Source organism: Dasypus novemcinctus, unplaced genomic scaffold (genome assembly GCF_030445035.2).
Source record: "Dasypus novemcinctus isolate mDasNov1 unplaced genomic scaffold, mDasNov1.1.hap2 scaffold_225, whole genome shotgun sequence".
Classification (NCBI taxonomy): Eukaryota; Metazoa; Chordata; class Mammalia; order Cingulata; family Dasypodidae; genus Dasypus; species Dasypus novemcinctus.
In genome coordinates, this window is record NW_026688195.1 from 70,928 (window position 1) to 94,584 (window position 23,657).

At 37.0% G+C, this 23,657-nt stretch overlaps 1 pseudogene; it reads right to left on the reverse strand.

The window, feature by feature from the left end:
- Positions 1–13,146: 13,146 nt before the first annotated feature.
- The window catches only part of LOC101430473 (putative zinc finger protein 487), a 58,199-nt pseudogene continuing 47,688 nt past the window's right edge, over positions 13,147–23,657 (reverse strand).

Below are 23,657 nucleotides of genomic sequence, written 5' to 3' on the forward strand. Positions count from 1 at the left end.
AACACATCAATCAGCACATCTCCAACACTGGCATTTCTGTGCTCATCTATACGAATCAGACTGCCTACATTAGTTTGGGGAATTCTGAGAGTATTGGTAAATCTACTTTGTTTTAGTAGGGTGATTAACATCACTGAACTTTTATTTTGTGTGAATATGTAGGGGACAGGGAGAGAAGCTTCCAGCAGCTACTTTAAAGACAAGATGCAGGCAACAAATTCATTGACCCTTTCCTGAACATCTTGTGTTATGTGATCTGTGGGGAAGGAAAGGAGAACTTGCATAAGGACTAAAGATCCTCACAGAATTTCTAAATTATATAGTTCAGATGGAATTAGGTTGGTGGTAAAATGGAGAAAAAAGTGTGCCTACATTCCAGGTATGGGAAAGGACACCAGAATCAGGTCAACATATCAATGACTCCCGGCAGCTTTATTTGGTTTTTGTTGTTTTTCACTTCTTCCCCCCCACCCTCAACCTTACTGTCTGCTCTCTGTGTCCATTTGCTGTGCATTCTTCTGTGTCTGCTTTAGGTGGCATCAGGAGCCAATCCTGGGACCTTCCAGAGGAGGAGAGAGGTGCTCAATCTCTGGAGGACCTCAGCTCCCTAGTCTGCTGTGTCTCTTATTGTCTCTCCTCTGTGTCTCTTTTTGTTGCATCATCTTGCTGTGCCAGCTCTTTGCTCAGGCCAGCTTACCCCGTGGGCCAGCACTGCTACCTGGGCCAGCACTCCACTTGGGCCAGCTCACCACATGGGCAAGCTCACCATGCAGGCCAACTCTCTGCTCAGGCCAACTCACCACATGGGCCAGCTCACCACACGGGCCAGCTTGTCTTCACCAGGAGGCCAGGGGAATCAAACCCTGTACCTCCCATATGGTAGACGGGAGCCAAATCAATTGAGCTACATCTGCTTCCCACTGCCAGCATTTTTAAGGTCATGACACCCATTGAAAATTATAATATAAGCATACCTCATTTTATTGCACTTCACAAATATTGCATTTTTAACAAATCAAAAGTTTGTGGCAACCCTATGTCAAGCAAGTCTACTCTCACCATTTTTCCAACAGCATGAGCTTACTTTGTGCCTCTCTAGTCACATTTTGGTAATTCTCACAATATTTCACACTTTTTCATTATTATTTTATCTGTTTGGGTGATCTGTGATCAGAGATCTTTGTTGTTACTATTGTAATTATTTTGGGGTACCATGAACCACAACCATATAAGACAGGGAACTTAATAAATATTGTGTGTGTTCTGACTGCTCCACCAACTGGCTGTTTCTCTCTCTCTCTCTTCAGGCCTCCCTACTCCCTGATATATAACAATATTGAAATTAGGCCAATTAATAACCTACAGAGGCTTCTAAGTGTTCAAATGAAAGAGTCACATGTCTCTCACTTTAAATCAAAAGCTAGAAATGATTAAGCTTTGTGAAGAAGGCATATCAAAAGCCGAAATAGACTGAAAGCTAGACACCTTGTGCCAAACAGTAAGCCAGGTTATAAATGTAAAAGTTCTTAAAGGAACTCTAGAATAGCAAGAGCACTTAAAGTGTGACTTCAGTCAACACTCAAATGATAAGAAAGCAAAACAGCCTTATTGCTGATATGCAGAAAGTTTTAGTGGTCTGTATCGAAGACTAAACCAGCCACAACATTCCCTTAAACCAAAAGCTAATCCAGAGCAAAGCCCTAACTCTCTTCAATTTGATGATGGCTAAGAGAGGTGAGGAAATTGCAGAAGAGAAGTTTGAAGCTAGCAGAGGTTGGTTCATGAGGTTTGTAACAGTTTGATATGGTTATGAATTCCAAAAACAGATACTGGATTATGTTTGTAATCTGGTCTGTACCTGGGTGTGATTAAGTTATGATTAAGGCTTTGATTGGGCCATGTCGTTAGGATGTTGAGTCCCTACCCCTTGGTGGGTGGGGACTCACAGATAAAAGACATGGCAAAGGACAGAACTGAGGGTTTTTAATGTTGAAGTTTTGATGTTGGAGTTTGATGCTGAAGCCTTAACCTGGAGCCCCAGAAGTAAGCCCACAGAGGAAAGAGAAGTAAGCCCCAGGAAGAGAGGAACCCTGAGCTCAGGAAGAAGCTAGACCCTGGAAGGGAGGAACCCAGGAAGTCTGAACCCTGCAGACATCAGCAGACATCTTGCTTCAACAGATGGAAATAGACTTTGGTGAGGGAAGTAACTTATGCTTTATGGCCTGTTATCTGTAAGCATCTACCCCAAATAAAAACCCTTTATAAAAATCAACCAATTTCTGGTATTTTGCATCAGCACCCCTTTGCCGACTAATGTAAGGTTTAAGGAAAGAAGCCATCTCCATAACATAAAAGTGCAAGGTCAAACAACGAGTGCTGATGTAGAAGCTGCACCAAGTTATCCAGAAGATCTACCTAAGATAACTGATGAACGTGGCTACAATAAACAGATTTTTAATGTAGGCAAGAAGAATTCCTTTGAAAGAATATGTCATCCAAGACTTCTGAAGTTACAAAGGAGAAATCAATGTCTGGCTTCAAAGTTTCAAAGAATTGGCCGAGTCTTCTATTAGAGACTAATGAAGCTGGTGACTTTAAGTTAAAGTCAATGCTTAGTTGCTGTTCTGTAAATCAAGGGCCTTTAAGAACTATGCTAAATCTACTCTGTCTGTGCTCTAGTAATGGAACAACAAAGCCTAGATGACAGCACATCTGTTTAGAAGATGGTTTACTGAATATTTGCCCACTGTTGAGACCTACTGCTTAGAAAAAAAAGATTTCTTTCAAAATATTACTGCTCACTGAAATGCACCTGGTCACCCAAGCATTCTGAAGGAGATGTACAATGATATTCATGTTGCTTTCATGCCTGCTAACACAACATCCATTCTGTAGCCCATGGATCAAGAAGTCATTTCAACTTTCAAGTCTTATTATTTAAGAAATACATTTGGTAAGGCTATAGCTGCCATAGGTAGTGATTCCTCCAATGAATCTGGGCAAAGTCAATTGACACTCTTCTGAAAAGGATTCACAATTCTAGATGCCATTAAGAACATTCACAATTCATGAGAGAAGGTCAAAATTTCAACTTTAAGAGGAGTTTGGAAGACATTTATTCCAGCCCTCATGGATGACTTTGAGGAGATCAAGACTTCAGTGGTAAGAGTAACTGCAGATGTAGTAGAAAAAGCAAGAGAAATAGAATGAGAAGTGGAGCCTGAAGATGTGACTGAATTGCTGCAATCTCATAATAAAACTGGAAGAGTTGTTTCTTACAGACGATCAAAGAAAGTAGTTTCTTGAGATGGAAACTACTCTTGGTGAAGATGCTATGAACACTGTTGAAATGACAACAAAGCCTGTAGAATATTACATACTTTATAAAGCAGAGTTTGAGAGGACTGACTCCACTTTTGAAAGAAGTTCTGTGGGTAAAATGCTATTAAACAGCATCGCACACTTCAGAAAATCTTTCATGAAAGGAAAAACCAATCGACGCAGCAACTTCATTGTTGTCTTATTTAAAAGATATTGCCACAGCTACCTCAGTCTTCAGCAAATACCATCCTGATCAGTAAGCAGCCATCAACACCTAGGCAAGATCCTCCAGCAGCAAAAAGATTATGACTCGCTGAAGGCTCAGATGATGGTTAGCATTTTTTAGCAATAAAGTATTTTTCACTGAGGTATATACATCATTTTAGACATAGTGCTATTGCTATTTAGATATAGTGCTTAATAGGCTACACTATATAGTATAAACATAACTTTTATATGTACCAGGAAAACAAACACTTCATGTAACTCACTTTATTGTGATCTTTGCTTTACTGCAGTGGCCTGGAACAAAACCTGCAATAGCTCTGAGGTATGCCAGTAATTTTTTAACAAATGTTCAAAGGGATTTGGAGTTTTTACTGGGACTTGGTGAAAAATAATTTTACCTATATATATATATATATAATTCCAATATGATAAAAAAAATACAAGACATTAAGGAAAATAGATATTGAATATAAACTTAAAGGTAAAATAATCTGACATTTTTAATGAGTTCACAAATATGCATTTTTAAGTATCAGGTTTAATGCCTGAAATCAGGCTCAGATGATGGTTAGCATTTTTTAGCAATAAAGTGTTTTTAATTGAGGTATATACATCTTTTTAGACATAGTGCTATTGCTATTTAGACATAGTGCTTAACAGGCTACACTATATAGTATAAACATAACTTTTATATGTACCAGCAAATAACGTGCATATTAATCCTGTCATATTTTTAAATATTTACCGTAAGGTTGATTAAAAGAAAGATCAATGTCCCAGAAGTATCCTGGGGCTGGCCTAGGCCTAGGACCTTGTCTAAGGTCCATTCTTGTGGGAGAATTTTGTAAAACTTGACAAGTCAAATTTGAAAAACAAGAATTATTAAGATAGCTTGCCTTATATTGAGATTTTTAAATTGTAGTCATAAAATGATCTGATGTTAACATAGGACTAGAGATAGACAAATAGATCAGGAGACAGAGAATTTAGAAGCAGACCAACAAAAAAGGGGGAATTTGGACTATAACAAAGATTGCATTAAAATCACAAGATGGGGAGCAGATGTGGCTCAAGCTGTTGAGCACCTGCTTCCCACATAGGAGGTTCCGTGCCTCCTAGAAAACAAAAAAACAAGCAAAATGGAGGAAGCAGATGTGGCTCAAGCGATTGGACTTCTGCCTACCATATGGGAGGACCTGGGTTCTGTCCCTGAGGCCTCCTGGTAAAGGCGTGCCTGCGTGGCAAGCCAGTGCCCACATGGTGAGCCAGGCAGCAAGATGATGATGCAACAAGAGACAGGAAGGGTAGAGTCAAGGTGAGACACAACAGAAAACCAGGAACTGAGGCAGTGTATGTGACAGAGAACCTCTCTCCACATCATAGGTTCCTAGGATCGAATCTCAGTGAATCCTAGAGGATTACTTCTTACAAGGTAAGGCAAATGCACAGATGTAATAAGAAATCAGTGGTTTTGAACTCACAATATATAAACACATAATGTGTGCCAAGAACTACATGCATGTGCAGAGAGAAGGGTATAGGAACATAGCTTGTGTAAAATACTTAAGTTAAATTGACATCAAAGCAAACAAAACTTGTACAGATTGAGGGTTTGAAATTTAAGCCCCATGGGACCACAAAGAAAATATCAGAAAATATGCAAGCTCAGAGACACAGAAATTAGAGTACAGATTACAATAGGCAGGAGGCAGAGGAAATGGGGAGTTAATGCAATATGAAAGTAGAGTTTGAGGAGATGGGGAAGTTTTAGTAATGAAAGGTGGCAAGAACTGCACAACATTGTGAATGTGACTAATCCCACTGAATGGTATGCTTGGGGATGGCTGGGATGGGAAAGTTTATGTTGTATATATTTTCCCACAATGTTTATATTTATGACATTTTAATGCAATGAATTTATTATTTATACATATAGTGCTTAATTTTGAATGACTAAAGAGACAATGACAAGTAAATGCAACATATGATCCTGGATGGGAATGAGCAAGGGATGTGAGAAGATTCATAAGAAAATTATTGGGACATATGAAAAAACCTGAAAATAGACTGTAAGCTTTATATCAATGTTGAATTTCTTGAACTTGAAAACCACACTTAAGGTGGATATATAAGTGAATACCCTTGTTCTTAGAAATGTATATGGCAGTATTAAGTGTTCAAGGAACATGATATACACAGCCTACACCCCAAGGTTCAGAAAATGGATTGATAAGAGACACAGATGGATAGATAACTGGGATGATAAGACAAATGTGGGCACATGTTAAAATTGGTGGTTTGGGGGTAATTGAGGGGGTTAGGGACATGTTGGTGTTTTCTATGGGGTTTTTATTATTTTTGTAACTGTCCTGTAAGTTTGAAAGTATTTCCTGATAAAAGAAGTTTAAAATTTAAAACATATATTGATGAACTTGCTGTGAGAAAGGACTTTCTGCAGCAAAATAGTGAAGCCACTTCAATCTTGAGTGAATTTTCTATTCTGCACAATTTCTTCCCTTCTAATTTTTCCAATATTGCCTTTATAGAAATTATTGCAGTCTACATCAATTATTTGCTATAGAACTTCCACAAAATGTAATGTGATACAACATCCACAAAATGTAATGTGATACAACAATCATTTGTTTATATTTATGAACTTTTAATGCAATGAATTTGTATGTATAGTTCTTAATTTTGCTTCTTATTTTTCTAACCAGATAAACTGTGCTGGTATATATTCTGCCAAAAATATACCTTTAATTCTAAATAACTGAATAATTTTGCACTTTTTTGTTGATTTTTTTAGTTTGGCCAAATTACTTCTATGAAGCCTAATTTTTTCCAAATGTGATCATGCAACTTACAAATTTACGAAGGTGTTTAAAATTTTGTTTAAAGCTATTTATTACAAAATATAACACACATACAGAGACCTGGATAAAACAAATATATGCCACTCAAATAAGAATTAGGATATCGCCAGGACCACAGCAGCACTCTATGTATCTGTTTCCTGAAATATAGCCAATATCATGAATTTTACAGTAAGCACTTGTGATTTTTTTAAAATATATTTTTAATATTTTAAAAAAATAATTTAAAAAAATTTTAAGAATGACTTCCTTGGGGATTGGCATCAACTTGTCAGACTCATTTAAGCTTCATGTGTAGCTATAGATAATTTCCACTGCTAGCTACTATTCCACTGTATGAATATACCATAATGTATACATTATTCTGTTGATAGACAGCTGGGTTGTTCCTATTTGGGGCTAAGTAATTCTCACACATTCTATACATCAATTTACCTGCTTCTAGACTTCAGTATTATTGGCTACATTTCAATTCTCCACACACTTGTATGTATATGTTATTTTTGTGTTTTACTTTATATCATCTCAACATTATAGAAAATATAATAAAACATATACAAAAGTAAAAAGAACCACATAATGAACCACCAGGTACTTGTCATACTGTTGCCCTCCACCTATGCTTATGCTGATTTTTAACTTTTATGATGGAAAACTAGCAAACCTATGCAAAAGTAGGAAGAACAGTACACTGAACCCGCAAGTACCTATCATTCAGCTTCAGTATTTACTAAATAGTGGCCAATGTAGTTTCATCCAAACCTTGACATGAATGATTTTTAAGCTAACCTCGGCCATCATATAACTGCATATGTAAATATTTTATTATGTATCTCTAAAATATTGAGAACTTTCTTGAAAAACATAACTACAATTCCTGGAAACTAATAATTCCTTTCACGGAATATCCAATCATTGCTCAAATTTCCCTAATGGTCACACAATTTTTAAAATTTGTTTTAATCCAGATTCATGTAACGTCTGTATAATTTGCACCTATATATCTACACGTCCCTACCAAAAATTATTATTATGGTTTAAGTAGTCAATATTCATTCTTATCTATGCAACATATTTACCACAATAATTGCACTCCACACCTTCCTTAATCTGGGTCATTCATCTGGCATTGTTTTGCTTTCCTTCAAAGAATAATACCCTTTTATTTGTTTAACCCAAGACTTCTGACAGAAAATTCTCATTTTTGTCTTCAAAACTTTACTTGGCCCTCTTTCTTAAGAGTTATTTTTGTTTGGAACAAAAAGGAACATAGAGTTATCTTTCACTTTTTCTTTCACTAATGATCATGACAAGACAATTTCTTGTTCCTCTGATGTAACCTTTTCATTCCCTGGATGTCTTAGTATTCGACCTTCATCTTTCATTTTCTATAGTTTTCTTATCAGGCTTCCAGGAGCTCATTTTATGTTATGTCCTTGGTATTACTGCATTTCTGATATCTGTGATAAATGTCTTTCAATCATTCCTGGAAATTTCTCACCATTTATCTCTTAAATACTATTCTCTACATCCTCTGCAACTCAATTAAATAAATACATAAAACATACTACGTATCCTTTATAATTTTCAGTCTCTTTTATATTTGACATCCATTTGCCTCTCTGTGCTTTACTATAAATGATTTCCTCTGAACTATCTCCCAGGTCAATTTGTGTCTAATCTGTTAAACCATCCAATTAGTGTTAAGCAGTTCTAGAATGCCTATTTGGTTAATTTTTCAGAATGACGAGGACACTTTTTGTTGTTTTCAGTAGCCAAAATATTTAACTCCAGTCTTGTATCTCCTGTAAGGGAGATAAACCACTAACTTTGTTTCATCATTTACGTGTGTTAAGAATCTTCCATAGAGTCCCTTGTGTCTGCTCTTTCTGCTGGTTCTTACACATGGTTACTATCTCTTTCTGGCCTGGCTATCTGTGATTATGTGCCGAGCATAGTAATTGAAAAATTATTTTCAAAAACTTATCTGAGGTCTAAGATGATTTTTCTGCCTTCAGAGGAATTTTTCTTGCTTCTGACAGGGAATTTGGGGGCTCCAACACTCCTTGGTATTTTTAACAGACTTTCAGGGCCTAGGAATGTTCTAGACCTCCCAAACATCTTGAAATCTGGCTAAAATTTGTAGGAGGGCTGATTTACTTCCTGTTCATCATGTAAGAAAGTCCTCCAAGGGCCAAGTCAAAGATGAGATTATTATTATAGTCCATCTGCCCTATGGACCACAGGTGTCTCTTTTTTCCCATCAGTACCACAACACTCCCAAAAGCAAATCTCAGGCTGGCTACTCTCTCAGATCATTCTGTGCTGCAAGGGCAAAAGCAGGATGACATGGTGAACTAACATCTTACAATTCCTGCCCTCTTCCATACCACATTCCAGTAGTTACTGTCTTTATAGTTCTTTGATACTCCTTGGAAGATTTTTTTAAAATATTCTGTTCAACTTTGTCAATTTCCATCAGTACATTGATTGGTCAAACTAATCTTGTCTATGCTCAATGGGAAACTATTTGGTCACTAAGAATATTATCAAGCTAACACTGGGGAATGGAAGAAGAGTCCACAGCATACCATAAAACTAAAAATGCAAATTACACAAGAATAGGTAAGGTATCTTATTTTTAAAAAACAAGCACATATCCTAAAATCTCAACACTGAAATGTATGAAACAAAAAAATCTGTACTATGCAAAATAAATATACCGGCATAGAGCAATCCAGAACAGTCTGCATGACAAAAATTCTTAGACCCTTAAAATGTTTTAATTATATGATTCCATACCAATTTTCTCATAGGACTGAATGAAACACAATGAGGACATATTCTTCTAGAGCATAAATCTACAACCACTCCAGCATACTCTTAATGCTGCTGTGTATGTTATAAACATTATTCAATTAGTCATAGCAATACTTAAAATTTTCTTCTCAGACCTCTAGCAGTGATTTTAGGCATATCTTTTTTGTGACCTCGTGAACACCCAGATGATGTTTTCATGGAATTTTAAACTATAGCACTGAATATTAATTCAACTTCAAAACCTCCAAAGTGTGTAAACAATACCATTTTTAGCATAAGTTTCTCTTTACTAAAGTGCCACTACCATGCAGTGAAAACCACAATTCATAATCAACTGAGCAAGTCAGCTTTAGGCTTTGTGATACCAAATAATTATAAAATAATTTGGAAGCTGCATTTGTTAAAATTTTACAACAAAGTGAAAGGGAAAATTTCAAATTTCATGGTTCAAATTCCCACAAAATGCCAATGTTGTTTTATATATTTGGTGCATGTTCTTATATTTGGATTTAAATGCATAGAAAATGATCAGGAAGGATGCACACTGACCTAACCAGTTTCCTGAATGACAAGTCTCAATACTGGAACTGTACATTATGGCAGATCTTATCTTTACTTGTTACTAATTCATTTAGAAAAAGAATGTTATGTAGTACTTGTGAAATGAAAAAAACAATCAGATCTCACAGTACACAGTTTCATATTTCTATTTTAGATGCATAGGCTAACCTCACCAGTCTCCCTATGGAACTCTTACATAAGTCAGTTCCCTCTCCGATACCCACTCTCTTTATCTTTATGTCAAGGACACCATTATCCAACATATCCAGCTCACTAAAATTTGAACATTCCTAGCATAGGTCTGGTGCATAAAAGGTACTCAAGAAATTTATGTAAGAACCTATCACCATCCAGAGGAGGCTATAAACATGGGGAGGGGAAATGAGTTGCCTAGGGTCCCCCAGCAGAGATAGCTACTTTGGTCTTCCGAGACCTTCTTCTCAATTGCTTCTTCTACAAGGGATACAGATTTCTTGTCTCTTCCAGGATGAGCAGACTTGTTGATCCTGAGCCAGCGGTCATAAATCCAGGATCTCTCAATGCTGAGCAAGCTGTGGGGGCCCTAAAAGCCCCCAGAGATTGACCATGGCTCCTAATCTCTTCCAATTTCCTTTTTAATGGAATGTTACTCTTAGATTGTAGAGAATGACTGCACCCATGAGCTCTGTTGAAACTGTGCAGCCGTATCGTCTGACCTGCCTCCCCATGAAGTCAGCAGGGAGTACCTTATTAGTATATTCATGGAGATTTTTTCAGTGTTAGTTCTACTCTTCCATTTTTATAAAGATAAATAAGGAGATGGAGGCTCCACTTGGATGCCAGGGGGAATAAGACATTCAGAGTCTGGAAGGCTGATTATTAGGCATCATGGCAAACCTCCACTCTTGTCTGCTCCCAATATACCAATGGGATCTTCAAACGTGATCCCAAAAGGGAACTTAAGAGTATGAGATCTTAGGATCTGAGGGAACAGGGGTCTTGGCTAGTTAGAAAGCAATGATTCCCAGCTCTGCATAAACTCTGAGAACTGTCTATCATACAGTTTCCCCAATAATTGTCCCTGCCTCAGCAGCTGTCTAGTGCCTGGACTGGAAGAGCCTTCCCTTAGCATATGCAGAATGATTCTCAGATTTCTTGAGCTCTTTCTCTGCTACCTCCCTCTCCAGTAGTCTCCTCCCCAAATCAGAGCTGATTTAACCACACTGAACTCTGAAACGTCTCTCCATTATTGAGCCAGGCTATATTTGGCATTTTCCCTACATATGCCGTATCAGGGCTTTTCTCTCAACAGGAAGCTGGGGACATCACAGGGATGTTTTTTTTTTTTTTTCCTCTCTAAGGAATCAGTCACACAACCCCTAATGTCCAATTGCTTAAAAGTTGTTTAATATTTTTCCAGTTTTCTAGTTGTTTCATATATTGTGTCCAGTTTTCCAGTAGCTTAGAATGAGACAGCACTTTGTGCAAAAGTTCGTTTGTAGAACAATAAATCTTTTCAATAATTTTATACTTAACTCTGGCATAAAATATTATCCCATCTAGCCATTTAGTCAGCTAAAAAATTTACAAACACACTGTTTGGATTCTTTATTGGAGAGGGTGCTTAAGAACAATGGCTATATTTATTGATATACACCAAGAGAATGCCAAGAAAGATATGAGTACATTGATTTACACTCCACAAATATTTTATTTAAATATAGATTTTGTTTTACAGTTGAAAAAGACACAGGTGTTTAAGCATGAATATTTACAACATGTCATAGTTATCAACCAAGTTGGGGTACATTTTACCTAGGATTATATAGGTTCCAGTAAGCAAACATATATACACACTATTTCAATGATAAAGCATACTCAACTCAGTGGTTCTTCATATTTATGCTTAAAAACAGTACTTTTAATTACTCGACTTAATCATGCTTTTCAAATTTAGATGCTATAGCAAATTGGTCATGCCTCTAACTGAATATTTTCAGTAACAATTTTGGTGTCATATATAAAACAGGAGTTTTAGTATATTTCCTGGAAAAAATATTATTTTCATTTCCCAAAGTGATTAATTTCCATTCAGATAAATCCTCTGACATATGATCAAAAATGAATCATTTTGAAAGTTGTGACACATTCAAAATTTTCATAAGGTGCTCCAAATATCTGCTGTTCAATGGGATGTGACTTTACTCTGGGTAAAATACTTCTCATGTTTATATTAAGTTTCTCCCCTGTGCTATTTCTTATGCAAACTGAGTAAGTGAAATAAGAAAAGGTTTCTGTACTTTCAGGATGTAGACAGGGGTTTCTTCTCTGTGTAGGTTCTTGAATTAATCAATTTTGAATTTTTGTAAAAGGCTTTCCCACATTTGTAGATTCACAGGCTTTCTCCCTTGTGTGTGTTCTCTGATGAGCTGAGAGGGATGACTTTTGGCAGAAGGGTTTCTGCCCTGTGTGTGTTCTCTGATGTACTCTAAGGGATGAATTACGGTAAAAAGTTTTGCCACATTCATTACATTTATGAAGTTTCTCTCCCATGTGAGTTCTCTGATGTTTAGTGAGACCTGACTTCTGGTAAAAGGTTTTCCTGCATTGAATGCATTCATAAGGCTTCTCCCCTTTGTGTGTTTTCTGGTGTACTCTAAGGGATGACTTCTGGGAAGAAGTTTTCCCACATTCATGGCATTCACAAGGTTTCTCCCCTGTAGGTATTCTCTGATGTACTATAAGAGATGACTTCTGGAAAAAGGTTTCCCACAATCACATTGAGTTTTTCCCCTGTGTGAGTTTTGTGATGCACGCTAAGTTTTGACTTCACAGAGAACCATTTTCCACATTCATTACATGCATAGAGTTTCTCTCCAGTATGAGTTCTCTGATGGTTAATGAAGTTTGGCTTTTGGGAAAATGTTTTCCCACATTCATTACATTCATAGGGTTTCACTCCTGTGTGTATCCTGTGAGGTACCATGAGGAATGAATTGTAGAGGAAGGTTTTTCCACATTCATTACATTCATAGGGCTTCTCCCCTTTGTGAGTTCTCTGGTGCACACAGATATTTGACTTGTCACTGAATTTTTTTCCACATTCGTTACATCCACATTCATTACATTCCCTTGTGTGTGTTCTCTGATGCACTATGAGGCCTGACCTATATCTGAATGTTTCCCTACATTCAATGCATTCATGTGGTTTCTACCCTGTGTGTATCCTGTGAGGCCTGATCTATTTGTAAATGTTTTCCCACATTCACTACATTCATAAGCTTTCTCCCCTTTTGTGTATCCTCTTATGAACTATGAGAGATGATTTGTGGCTGAGCGTTTTCCTGCAATCACTACATTCATAGAGGTTTTTTCCTATGTGTGTTTGCTGATGTTAAGGAAGAACTAGTGTCTGCCAAAAGGATCTCCCATACTGATTATTTTCATAGGGTTTCTTTCCTGCATATGTTTGCTGATAATGAGAGAGATTTGGTTTCTTGAAGACTTCCCCACCCTCATCACATTCAAAGGTGGTTTCTCCTTGTTGAGTTCTCTCAGTATGAATGGGAAGGGACTTCTTGCTAAAACTATTCTCACTCACATTACAATCATGTTTCTCTCCCAAGGGAACTCTATAGAGTTTATTCAGAGTTGACTTTTGTTGACTTTTCCCCAACAGACCTCCTCTCACAGTCATTAAATTCATAGCCATTCTCCCTTATGTGATTTCTATGATGGGCAAGAAGGGCTGAATTATTAGAAAAGGTTTTCACATTTCATGTACTTCTCCCATGAGTATTCTCTCTTATGGGTAATGATGTCTCCTCATGAAAGGCTTTCCCACATTTGTTACATTCAAAAAGCTGCTTCAGAGTTTGAATATTCTGATGCTGGAATAGGACCTCACTTTGACTAATGGCCTTCACAATTCTGTCATACACAAAATGTTCCTCTCTGGAATGAGGATTCCTATGCCTTATACCGAGGAGTAATTTCCCATGTGTATTTAACTGATCAAACTTCCTTACAATGGAGTTTCTATTACTAATAATTAATTCTGAAATATAGTGCAAGCTCATTCCACCTAAGTCAGATTTATCAGGTATTTTTCCATTCACACTGGGTTTGGGTTCACACTAAATATTTTTCCTAATGTTCTATTTCTCACCTTAGACAGTGTTTTGTTAATGAAATCAACTTTCCATAAAGGCTGGTCTTGGTTTTCCTGGATCTTCTCCATCAGGTCATCAACTTTCCAGAATTCTAGAAATGAAAATAATTTACCATACCTTATAATTGTTAACACATTTAATGTGAAAAGGGGACTTAATCTACAAATGCCTAGTATAGCTTTGCCTTTTGGCCTGAAAGTAAGCCCAAGGGCATACTTCTTGCTCCCCTAGATTTAGACAAAACAAACAGTCTGCAGTAGTGGAAAATGGGAGAGGAGTCCAGGAAAAAAAAACAGGAATTTGACACTTTAGAAATATGATCTTCAAAATTGAATAAACAGGGGGAGCACATGTGGCTCAAGTAGTTGGGTACCCTTTTCCCACATGGGAGGTCCCAGGTTCAGTTCCCAGTGCCTCCTAAAGAAGATGAGCAAGACAGTGAGCTGACGCAACAAGCTAACGCAATGACCTGATGCAACAAGACGACATAACGAGATGAAGCAAGAAGGAGACACAAGAGACATAACAGCAGGAAGCAGATGTGGCTCAAGCAGTTGGGCACCCTCCTCCCACAAGGGAGGTCCCCGGTTCAGTTCCCAGTGCCTCCTAATAACATGGAGACACAGAGAGCACACAACGAACAGACACAAAGAGCAGACAGCAAGCACAAACGGGCGGGGGGGGAGGTTAGAAATAAATCTTTTAAAAAAATAAACAAAGTTAAATAAACAGAAAATATTTCAAACAAGACACTGCTTAGATGAATGCTTGAGACCTAAATGAATAATATGTAGACCCACAAGAAAAATTAGTAGGCAATGGTATTGAGGGGAGATATCACAATAAAAATTATATTTAGAGGAGGCACATCAAAATATGGGTGCTTCTCTTTTACTTCAGGATCCTCACTAATATATATGCTTTCAATCTCACCCCACTCTTTTTTTTTAAGATTTATTTATTTATTTAATGAGCCCCCCCCTTGTCTGTTCTCTGTGTCTATTTGCTGTGTCTTGTTTCTTTGTCCGCTTCTGTTGTCAGCGGCATGGGAAGTGTGGGCAGCACCATTCCTGGGCAGGCTGCACTTTCTTTCACACTGGGCGGCTCTCTTTAGGGGGCACACTCCCCACGTGTGGGGCTCCCCTATGCGGGGGGACACCCCTGGGTGGCGCGGCACTTGTGCGCATCAGCACTGCACATGGGCCAGCTCCACATGGGTCAAGGAGGCTTGGGGTTTGAACCACGGACCTCCCATGTGGTAGACAGATGCCCTAACGACTGGGCAAAGTCCATTTCCCCACTCTTTTCTATTCTACTTACCAATGCCAAATAAAATTTCAGAAAGCAAAAATTTCCTCATGTTCAATAGAACAACCCTGTTGCCTGGAGTGTAATTTTCAGTCCAGCTCTGATTCACATGGAAATCCAATGTCCAAAGAAAGCACACATTTAGGTTATTCTTGAAACAAGATCAGATGCAAAGTTTTATTTGGCTATTATACCTTCACCTCTACCAGAGTTGTTCACTACTAACCTATCAAGGTCATCAAATCAAAGTTTCTCTATTTCTACCTGTTGATTTCACTCTGTCATAAATAAACTTATACCTCACATAATAATTCTTTACTTTGCAGGGAGATACACACACACACACACACACACACACACACACGTACTTCACCATTTCTGGTTTCATTTCCTGTGTGAATCTTAAAGAGAGCTTTCAACCTAGTTTTAAGAATATTTATCTTTTTTCTATTTATTATGAAAAGCTTTTCTCTGAACATGACAGCTATCTACATTGAAAACATCATTATCAGTTCTATGTTCAAGACCTACAACATTGAAGGGACCAAGAAATAAGACAGACACAAATCTGCCTTCTGACAGATAAAACCTTACAATTGAATCCTATTTGTGGTGATAACTATCATTCCTCATGGCTGCAATGACTACCCTTTACTCTCCACAAAGCAGACTTCCTCCAAAACTCTCTCATGCCTAACCACAGGCCTGCCCTTATATCCATCCACTGGGTTAGTAGTAAGCCTTTCAGTCAGCTTGACTTATAAGCTAGAAACCCTTCAAGAAATGACTACTGTTCTATATTATCCAAAACAAGCCTTCTCACAGAAGTTATCAATACTAACTATATCACGTTGTATACCATGACTCTATAAAAGCATTCCTTTCTAAACATAGAATTCTGAAATATTTGATGCTGCTTTTGTTATTTTATCACAAATACAACCTAATGTCCTGGCAGGTATTACCATATTTCCAATTTCCTTTGCGCTCCTCTGAATGGATAATAAATCACTCGGCATGTACAAGTAAGTGGGTGCACCAAAGTTACTGGGAAAACTGCCTCAAAACACATCTCTCAGACTCACTGCCACCTTATATCTAATGATTCATAAGCTGAAGATTTTGACCTGAGCATGCCAATTTATAGAGTTCCTAGGTTTCTGAATGAATAAATATGAAAGAACTCTCTCTTCCCAGGCTACACAATAAACAAAGTAATCATCAAATATCTATTATATGTTACCTAGCAGAGGAAGGAAGAGTAAAAGAGATGTCCTTCTTTTGGGGATATCAAAATTTATGGGGGAAAAAAGCCTTAGGCAAGAAACACATCTTGTCAAGTATCAAAATTTATGACCAAATTTTAATTTCTTAAAATGCCAGTCATTAAGTGGACACGATTAATATAGTCAAAAAATATTTCACGAAGAGAATAGAAAACGTGAGCTCAAACCTAAAAAGTGTATAAACCAACAAAAACAAGAACTTAGCAATAGGACTACTATATGCCAGGTATTGTTTTAAGCACTTTTCATGCATTGGTTCATTTAACTATGGACAGGCAAGACACAATGGAATAAGAAGTGTAAATAAGGGAGGAACAGTATGTTTGAGAGACATCAAGAAGACTTTACCGAACAGAACTGAGCTGAAATTTCAGACACCAGAGAAAAATTAATTTAGGCAGGCAAAATGGGGCCATATTTGATACTCATCAAAGAGGAATTTAAATTTGATGTGTTAGGTATTAGGGGCAGTCTTAGACTTACCCTGTCAGGCTAGTCACACAGAAGCTTTACAGTCTAATTCATATTATACATTAGAGGAATCAAAACATAAACCTAAGTGTATGGATCTGCTTGTGAGTGATGTCAGGTGAAAGTGAGATTCTGAAGGATTTTGAAGTCAGTTTACAAAGGTGAAACAAGAACTGCAAGAGAATGGCAGAGATGGAAGATTTAAAGGAATTTCATTTTTGTCAGTTGAAGTACTTCTAATGAATAAAAACCTAATAAGTAAATAGGATGTGAGAAGAATTTTCAATTTGTGAGATATAATTTTAGCTTTTGCTTTGTTGAAAATGTAGGAATCAGAGCCCAGGAGGAATTTACTGTAGGAAGGAATAGTAAGGGGCTCCAGAGCAAAGGGACCAAATAAGATTGTGACATAATTTGGGAGTAACAGGCTTCAAGTCTTGTAAATTTATGAATCACTGAAGAGGTACTATAAAGAGAGACAAACAGAAGGTAGATGAGATGATTTCTTCCATCCACTAGATGAGCCAAGCTTTGTTCCAGGCACAGAGTATAGAGTTCTAAGCATGGCAGTCAAGATGTGAACAAGCACTTAGGGAAGAAGGGTCAAAGAAGCTAATGGTTAATCCTCCAATCCAAGGGAGGAGAGATGAAGGACACAGAAGAGCTTAAAAGAAATTCTGGCGCTCAGTATGACTGCAGGGATTAAGGAAAGGTTAGGAAAAGTCCCTATGGTTCAGAAAACAAACTATTTCACAGAGAAAAAGCATGAGAGAGCAGAAGGAAACACAGGAGATGAGATCTACTGGAAGTCACATCTTGGAATAACAGAATATAATCACCACCACCTCCACTCTCTCTACCCATATTTTAACATTTGATACCCAAAAAAATCAGGCATGCCACACATGTGTATATTATGAAGTATAAAAATCAAATAAAAAATGATGCAAAATTTAAAAATTGTTAAAAAGAGGAATAAAACACAAAAAAAGAAAAAAATGAAAAAAGAAAATCAAACAACAATGAACCCACAACTCACTTAATGTTACCAATATCCTCCAATCTACATGCGAATACCTACCTATCCTATCCCCCAATCCAGAAGAAACCCTATTAAAATCAGTGATTTAGCATTCTATTGCTTTTTGTTTTAATACACATATTGTTTTCCTATATGTATTTTTGAACTTCATTAATATGGAATCATACCATATGTATATTTCTAGAATTGCTTTTTTTTTTTAAACCAGGAAGTCCCAGGGATCAAACCTGGGACTGCCATATGGTAAAAGGGAGCTCAATTTCTTGAGCCACAGCTACTTCCCTAAAATTGCTTTTTTAAAAGATATTTTATTGTCTTTTTTGTAAAAGATACATAGATCGCACAAAATGTTACATTAAAAAATATGAGGTTCTCATATACCCCACTCCCCACCCTTCCACACTCCTTCCACATTAACAACCTCTTTCATCAGTTTGGCACTTTCATTGCATTTGATGAATACATTTTGGAGCACTGCCACACAGCATGAATTATAGTTTATATTGTAATTTACACTACACCCCCCCCCCAGTCCATTCAGTGGGTTATGGGCAAGATATATAATGTCCTGCATCTGTCCCTGAAATATCACTCAGGACAACTCCAAGTCCCAAAAATGCCCCCATATTTTACCTCTTCTTCCCAGATGGCCAAAGTAGAAACAACCCCAGGTAGTGGTGCTCCTGAGGGCTATGGAGACACACAGGTCCCTACGGTCACGGCAGATGGCTCTGGAGTTCAGTGCCTTTTCATTGGGCCCTACTTTGGAATTTGTGCTCCTGAGTGTGATGGAGTTGGGACTCAGAAGTGACCTCTCTACACACATCTCTTCTGTCACTTTTACTGAACCTGTGGTTGGCGCTGGAGTTGGTGTATACTCAGGAGACTTGAATCCCTGTACTGTCCATGTGCCAGCTGGGCTCTGAGCCTCTGCAGAGCTGCAACACCTACTCTACAGTCTGTAGGACTTACCTAGAATTGCTTTTTATTTTTTTTTAAGTAGCAACTTTTTCTTTAATGGTTAGTGCATATTTTAACAGCAATGGTGAGAATGGAAAATCACCTTTTCAGTCACAGTTATATTTCGTGTTTTTTCCCTTTAAGCATAGCATTCATTCTTAGAGGGTTTATTCATTGTTTAAACATTTACTGATCAGTTATTGTCTGGTTTGCTTTCAACCAACTATTTTTTTAATAGATTGTTTCAAAGTTAATAGATCACATAGAACATTACATTAAAAAAAACTTGAGGTTCCCGTATAACCTACACCCCACTCCCCCAACCCCATCATTTTTGTAAATTGTATTTTTTGAAGATACATACATCACAAAAAAGGATACATTATAAAAAATATAAGAGGTTACCATATATCCTCCATCCACCCAGAATTGCTTTTTAATGCAATACTTTATTTCAGATCCATTCACACTGTTGCAGCACACAGCATGGATATATTACAACATAGTCATCAACCATTCTGCAAGTAGCCATTCACCAGGGAACCTGTTATTTGTCATTACAATGACACCTCAGATCTGTTTTTACATATTTCCTGGTATCTCCAGCATATACACCTAGAAGCATAATTGCTGAGTCAGAGGGAATGGGCAGGCTCAGCATCATATGGGAAGTAGGACTGTTTTCAAAGTGGTTGTGTGTCAAGCTTATGAAAGAGTTTCTGGTACATTTGGTATTCTAAGACTTCTTAATGTTTGTCCTTTTGAGACTGTCTCACTGCAGTCTCAGTTTGTGTTGCCTTGATCACAGTAAAGTTGGGCTTTTTCTTATATAGTCATTATTAGCATTCATGTTTCTTTCAGACAGAAATGCCTACTGTTTTTCAATAGATTGCTTGACTCCTTATTAATTGCTCATTCAATAAATATTTATATTAAGTGGCTAGTTCATTTCAAGCATTGTTCTTGGTACTGCATATATATCAATGAAGTAACTCAGACAATTTTCAGACAAGAAAATAATATAGTATATGAGACTGTTTTGCTTGATGAAGAGAAAAACAAAGCAGTCAAAAGGAAACATGGATTAACTGAGCATAAGATTGCAATTTTAAATGGGATTGTTAAGGAAGTACAACTTTTTTTGTATTTCACATTTTAAAGCTTTCATATTTACCTGCTAATACAGCTGGTATTACTGTTTGTTTATGGATGAGTTGGAATCTGATGACATTTTTAATTCCACTTTCCCTATCAGTATTTACTGAGCAATGCTGACATTCCTCAGTTTCTGTCACAGTCAGTTCAGCTATAACACTAGTTTTGAAAGTACTTATTTGTTCTAAAACAACTGAAATATTAGGGAACAACTTGAGCATAACTCAAATTCTGCATTTGCTTATGCAGGATTTCATCTTCAGAAAACACTAGGTGAACACAGAAAACTGTACCAAGCTGAACAGCGCCCCAAAGGAATACATAAAATGTACACATGCACACATGTCAAACATCTCAGTTAACTGTGAATTATGAACTACATGCATCCATGTATGGTATTAAAACTTTGTCTGATTTCAGAAAATCCTCTACCAGTTCAAAAAAATTTGCAATCCTTTCAATACATACTACCACCAGCAATGGGAAGATCTCTTTAACAGTAAATATTTTTTATGCTATTATGTATACCTTAAACATTTAACAAGTGTAAAACTCTGCTGCCACTTTTATTAAGTTTCCAGTCTTTTTTTTAATGTGTCACTGAAATTTTTGACTTTTGTCTCTCTCACCTCATTTCTCCAATATAAGCTATCTGGTTTTTACTGTACAATTTTGAAAAGCACAGCAAATTTTAAGAATGCATATGACATGTTATAGCAAAACTGACTATACCAAGTTTCTGACGTGCAGGTCCTTCTGGCTTATGATTCTGCCCCACACATCAATGCAGACAAGTCATTGTCTTAGAACAATGTCCACAAAAACATCAGGGTAGAGAAGGCCAAGGGTCCATCCCTCCACAAAAACAGTGAATAAATAGGTAAACACTATGAGAATCAACTTCATCAGAGCTCTAGAACTAGTCAAAGGTCTACAGCAACTAGGCAAAGGTTAATTAAGAATCTTGATAGGCAACTATAACAAATCTACCATAGTTATGAAAGATGTTGTTAATGGGGGCAACTGGGGGGTGGTGGTGTATGTGGGAATCCCCTATACTTTTGATGTAACATTTATGTAATCTAAAGCTTCTTTTTTAAAAAAAATGGTAGGGGGAGTCTTTAAAAAAAGAATCTTGATAGGAAAGCTTTGTGGCAGAAAGATTAAATCAGAGTTAAATGAAACAGAGAACAGAAAAATAGTTGGTTCTTTGAAAACATTAATAAAATATATGAGGCAAGTAGACTTGGCCCAGTGATTAGGGCATCCGTCTACCACACGGGAGGTCTGCGGTTCAAACCCCGGGGCCTCCTTGACCCGTGTGGAGCTGGCCCATGCACAGTGTTGATGTGCGCAAGGAGTGCCGTGCCACACAGGGGTGTGCCCCGTAAGGAGAGCCACCTGCGTGAAACAAAGTGCAGCCTACCCAGGAATGGTGCCGCACACACGGAGAGCTGTCACAAGATGATGCAACAAAAAGAAACACAGATTCCCATGCCACTGACAACAACAGAAGCAGACAAAGAAGAACATATAGCAAATAGACACAGAGGACAGACAACTGGGGGGCAGGGGGAGAGAAATTTTTAAAAAAAGAAACACAGATTCCTGGTGCTGCTGCTAAGGATAGAAGTGGTCACAGAAGAACACACAGCGAATGGACACACAGAGCAAACAACTGGGGGAGGGGGTAGAGAAATAAATAGAAAATAAATCTTAAAAAAAAAAGAAAAGCAGGGATGTTTTAAAAAATAATAAAATATATGAACATTTAGCTAAAATGACTAAGAAAAAAGAGAAGACTCAAATCTCTAAAATCAGGAATGAAAGTGGGACATTACTACTGACTTTCCAGAAATAAAAAGAATAATATGAAAATACTATGAACAATTTTAGGCCAACAAAGTAGACAACCTAGATGAAATCAACAAATTCCTAGAAAGATACAAATTAACAAAATGGACTCAAGAAAATAAAAAATACAAATAGATCTTTACTAAGTAAAGAGATTGACTGGTAATCAAAAATATTCAACAAAAAAAGCCCAGGAACAAATAGCTTTACTGGTGAATTCTAGGAACATGTAATTAATATCAGTCCTCTATTCTTTTTCCCAAAAATAGAGGCACAAACACTTCCCACTCATTGAGGTTAGCATTGTCCTAATACTAAAGGGAGACAAAAACATCACAAGAAATCCACAGACCAATATCCCTTATAAAGTTATATGCAAAAATTTTCAACAAAATATTAGCAACCAAATCCAGCAGTATAGAAAAATGAAGATAAATAAGGAAACAGAGTTTGAAAAATATGATAAATGAACTAGATTTAACAGACATTTATAGAGTATTACACCCCAAACAGCAGTATAACATTTTTTGCAATAAAGTTTAAAAGACTGGAATGATACACTTTTTCTGATCATAATGGAATGAAGCTGGAAATCAAAAGTGGGCAGAAAAAGGGAAAATTCACATATATATGGAGATTAAGCAGCACACTCTTAAATAATCAGGGGGTCAAAGAAATTGCAAGAGAAATCAGTAAATGTCTTGAGACATGAAAATGATAACACAATGTCAAACTTCTGGTATACAACTAAGGCAGTGCTGAGAAGGAAATTGATAGCCCTCGATGTTTACATTAAAAAAAAAAACAACAAAGAGCTAAAAATGAAGACCTAACTGCACACCTAAAGGAACTGGGAAATGAACAGCAGATTAATCCCAAACCAAGACAAAGTGGGAAAAGTAATGAGCAGAGCAGAAATAAATGATATTGAGAATGATAACAACAATAAAAAAAAAAGAATCAACAAACCAAAAGTTGGTTTGAGATCAACAAAATCAACAAACCCTTAGCTAGACTGACAAAAAAAAGAGATAACATCCAAATAAATAAAATTAGAAATGAGATGGGAAACATTACCACTGATCCTACAGAAATAAGAGAGATCACAAGAGGATACTACTAACAACTCTATGCCAACAAACTAGCTAACAGACAAAATGGACAAGCTCCCAGAAACACACCAACAACCTACAATGACCCTAAAAGAAATATAAGACCTCAACGAATCAATCACAAGAAAAACATCTCCCAAAATTGAAAAGCCCAGAACCAGAAGACTTCACAGGTGAATTCTACCAGGCATTCAAGGTAAACTACTACCATTTTACTCAAGCTCTTCCAAAAAAATGAACAGGAAGACATGCTACCAAACTCATTCTTTGAAGCCAACATCACCCTAATACCAAAATCAGATAAAGATACTACAAAAACAAGAACATTACAGGCCAGTTTCTCTAATGAATATAAAGCAAAAATCTTCAAAATATACTTGCACACCAAGTCCAAAAGCACATTTAAAGAATTGTATATCATAAGTGGGTTTTATCCCAGATATAAAAGGGTTGCTCAACACAAGAAAATCAATTAGTTTTATTTCAACATTAATAAAGAAGAAAAATCACAT